The 4,493-nt window shown below is 37.9% G+C and overlaps 1 pseudogene; it reads right to left on the reverse strand.

The window, feature by feature from the left end:
* Positions 1-788: 788 nt before the first annotated feature.
* Positions 789-3,106, reverse strand: LOC106974377 (cyclin-dependent kinase 1-like; annotated as a pseudogene).
* Between the last annotated feature and the right edge of the window lie 1,387 nt (positions 3,107-4,493).

Consider the following 4,493-nt stretch of genomic DNA (forward strand, 5'->3'; position numbering starts at 1 on the left):
ACTGTCCAAAACTATGTGAGATAATAAATGTTTGTTGTGTCAAGCTGCTAATTTGTAGCAATTGAAAACTAATACAGCAGTGTTTTTTTTAAATGAACGGTATCTATTATAATTTCTAATTCTTTGTTTCTAGAATATAGAAATTCTATTTTTTTATAGACCTTGTATCCTGTGTCCTTGCTGAAATCAGCTCTTTTGCAGATATTTTAGGATTTTCTGCATAGGCAATCATGTCATCTGTGACAAAGACAGTTTTACTTCTTTTCAAATATGCATGCCTTTTATTTATTCTACTGCCTTATTAAACTGGCTAGGATTTTTAGTATAATGTTGAATAAAATGGTGAAAGCAGATATTCTTGCCTTGTTTTTGATCTTAGGGGAAAGCCACTCAGTCATTCACCATCAGTATTGGTGTAAGCTGTAGGTTTTCTGGAGCTGCTCTTTATCAGGTTGGGGAAGTTTTTGTCTGCTCTTAGTTTACTGACAGGTTTAAAAAAATGTTTCCCCCTAATTCCTGTCATCAATACTAGATTTATAGTTTTATTATAGTAACAAATATTTGTTACAGTTTGTTACAGTGAGATCTACACTCATACACAGAATTACTATATTTAAATTGATATAGAACAATATTTACATTTTTAAGTTACACTTTTGAAATTAGATGATGAAGTGTAGCTTAAGTTTTACAACATAGAAAAGAACACATGAGACCAAAATAGAGGTAACAGTAAAAATATAACTATCTGTTCTTGAGACAGCATGTGGAAATTTTTTGTCAGAAAGCTACATCTTCTCAATCGGATTGTCCAAATCATTAAAATATGGATGATTCAATGTCATTTGCCAGAAACTTGTTTGTTGGGATTAACATTTTTTAAAGCAAATCTAAGCCATTTTCAACCAAGTTTTTAATATGGGATGCTGGACTTCCTGGTTTCCACTTGGGAAATTTACTCTTACAGTCTTCTAAAGAATCCACTTCTGCCCACCCTTCATTATTGGGGGTGCCCAAAGCTCTAAAAATCCTGAAGACTTGATAAATTTCTGAATCCCTATGGAAAAGTGGCTTATTAGTTGCTAATTCTGCAAATATGGTCAACTGGAGTTGAATAGAGAGCTGACCCCAGCAATACTTGGGCAAAACTATACCAGAGTGTTACTACCTCATATATATATGCTCTGACAGGTATTCCAAAAGCTCTGGGAAGGCCCAGACCAGCCAATTTAGTTGTTCCTTTGTGGCCAATAGATTTCAAGGTTTTAAGCCTCTGTGGGGAGCTATTCTAGAGGGACAAAACAACATCCCTTGAATGATTTGGTACAAACATGTCCTTTTTTTTTTCCTTTTCAAATTTTTGTTTAAATTCTAGTTAACATACAGTGCAATATTGGTTTTAGGAGTAGAATTTAGTGGTTCATCATTACATACAACACCCAGTGCTCATCATAACAATTCGCTCTTTAATACCCATCACCCATCTGGCCCATCCTCCACCCACCTCCCCTCTAGCAATCCTCAGTTTGTTCTCTATCATTAAGAGTCTCTTGTGGTTTGTTTGTCTCTCTTCTCTCATCCTCCCCCCGCCCATATGTTCACCTGTTTTGTTTTTTAAATTCCACATATGAATGAAATCATATGGTATTTGTCTTTCTCTGATGGACTTATTTTGCTTAGCATAATACATTCTAGCTCCATCCACATCAGTGCAAATGGTAAGATTTCCTTCTTTTTGATGGCTGAGTAATATTCCATTGTGTGAAGATGTGAGATATATATATATATATCTATCTCACATCTTCTTTATCCATTCGTCAGTTGGTGGATGTTTGGACTCTTTCCATAGTTTGGCTGTTGTTGATAATGCTGCTATAAACATCGGGGTGCATATATCCCTTTGAATCTATATTTTTGTATCCTTTGGGCAAACAACTAGTGTAATTGCCAGATTGTAGGGTAGTTCTATTTTTTTTAGGTTTATTTATTTATTTTGAGAGAAAGAGCATGTGCATGTGCACATAAGTGGGGGAGAGGCAGAGAGAGGGAGAGACAGAATCCTGAGCAGGTCCTGCTCTATCAGTGCAGAGCCCTATGTGGGGCTCAAGCTCTCTAACCCATGAGATTATGACCTGAGCCAAGATCAAGAGCCTGATGCTTAATCTACTGAGCCACCAGGTGCTCCACAGTAGTTCTATTTTCAACTTTTTAAGCAACTCCATGCTGTTTTCCACAGTGGCTGCACCAGTTTGCCTTCCCACCAATAGTACAAGAGGGTTTAGGGTTTCCCTTTCTCCTCATCCTCTCCAACACCTATTGTTTATTGTATTGTTACTTTTAGCCATTCTGACAGGGGAGAGGTGGTATTTCATTGTGGTTTTGGTTTATATTTCCCTGACGATCAGTGATGTTGAGTATCTTTTCATGTGTCTGTTAGCCATCCAGGTGTCTTCTTTGGAAAAGGCTCTCTTCATGTCTTATGCCCATTTCTTAATTGGATTATTTATTTTTTGGGTGTTGAGTTTGATGAGTTACTTATAGGTTTTGGATACTAACCCTTTATCAGATATGTCATTTGCAAATATCTTCTCCCGTTCGGTAGGCTGCCTTTTAGTTTTGTTGATTGCTTCCTTTGCTGTGAAGAAGCTTTTCATCTTGATGAAGTCCTAACACTTAATTTTTGGTACAAATAAGCCTTAACAAGTGAAGAATCCATGAACTGACGAGGAGCGATGGGATCCAAGTATTTCTTAAGATCCAAGGAATTCAAAGATGTGATATAACCTTGAATCCTGTATAAGCATATCTTGAAGACTGACAATATTTGAATGACAAACTTCTTTTAATAAAGAAATTTCCTGAATTATAGTACTAGGAACATCTTCCTCTTTACTTCCTAGTCTGATTTTCTTCCTGGCTGCCAGTTGACTTGTAATTTTTTGTCTACCCTTATATACAACTCCATAGGTACATTCTTCAATTATCTCTATTTTAGTATAATATTCCATACTTACCCAATAAGTAATGGTGGATACTGTGATGGTGAGATTGGGGAGTTAGAGGCATGGTGGAGGCAGGAATGGCAGCTACCTTGTCTATGTCATTCTTTCTTAAACTTCCAAGTTTACCCCAAGATAAACCCCACTTCATCATCATGTATGAATTGTTTTTGAAAATATTTGATGAATACTTTTCACTTTTCTACTATTTGAGGCACATCTGCATTTCATGCATCATCAAGAGGTCTGGAGACTCTACTCCCCATTGGCTGCTGTTGGATTACAGTGGTGCCTTGGTGCCTGAACGTGGGTGGACAAGTGTGTTTTGTAACCCTCTGAGATCCTTGAGGGGAGTGTCCAGACTGAGACACATGGGAATCTTGGTGGACTATTTGATAATTTCTTGCCCCCTTGTATCAATTTATTTGTTCTAATCAAATATTTGTTCAGCTTTAGTCTGGAGGAGGAGCTGAAAACTGAGATAATAAAGGGAGGATAATAAAGGGAGAAGGAGGACTATTAGTAGAAACCCCAAAATAGGGAGAACACTTAGATGCTGACTCCCCTAAAATGACAAATATTCATGATCAAAAGTATGGCTCCTAGGTGTGTTAGTCATATCTTCAGGATTGTTTTATGGTATTCCTTCTAGTTTTTCTGAGAAGTGCTTTGAAATTCCATTTTTTCCTCCATTGCCTTAAGTTTTGTGGTGTACAAGCGCCCTGGTGACAGATGAGCACACTTTTCCTTATGTGTACCAGCACAGAAGGCAGCTTCCTGGTGGACCCACTCCTTCATCTGACTCTGGCCTATTTCCTTTTAGTGCTTTGAGCTCATTAGGAGTTTGATCAGTATTTGGTGAAAGCTCAGTGTCCCCCTTCTTTGGGACTCCAAGGATATGGGTATGAGATACTATGAAAATTTATTTTGACTTGAGATCATTAAGACCAAGGATTAAAAAATGTCTCTTGGTCTGTCTTGGAAGCTGGGGTCACTGTCCATATGCTCTGAGCAGCGGCACTGAGACGTGAGACTGGGAAAAGGAAATTTCCAGTAGATAAGAGGGTAGGAGAGAGCCTGAATGGCTCCTCTAAGTCCTGAACAACTGCCAAATTCTCAAGAAAATATGTGGAGAAGGGTGAGAACCTCTTGGCTCTCTCCCACATCCAGTCAGCTGTGGATCTTGGAGTCTGTGAAAGTCCCTCTTTTTCTCTCCATTATCCCATTTTGCATTCTCCCTCACCTTTCCCCCTCTAATCTAGACTGGGACAATCAGAAGACAAAAGAATTCTACTTAAAAACAAGTGTAGGTAGGTATTTATAGTAGGGAAATGGACTGAATAAGCCAGCTGCTAAAAATAGAAGATCTGACTTAATCCATTCAGGAAGATTGTGGCCCAATGCATTTAGGGATAAAATAAATCAATTCAGATCTAATGTTTAGAAAAAGTAGCCCAGACTGGGATAGTTGGCTTCTCATGAGAAATGATACAG

This window comes from Acinonyx jubatus, chromosome B3 (genome assembly GCF_027475565.1).
Source record: "Acinonyx jubatus isolate Ajub_Pintada_27869175 chromosome B3, VMU_Ajub_asm_v1.0, whole genome shotgun sequence".
NCBI classification, from domain to species: Eukaryota; Metazoa; Chordata; class Mammalia; order Carnivora; family Felidae; genus Acinonyx; species Acinonyx jubatus.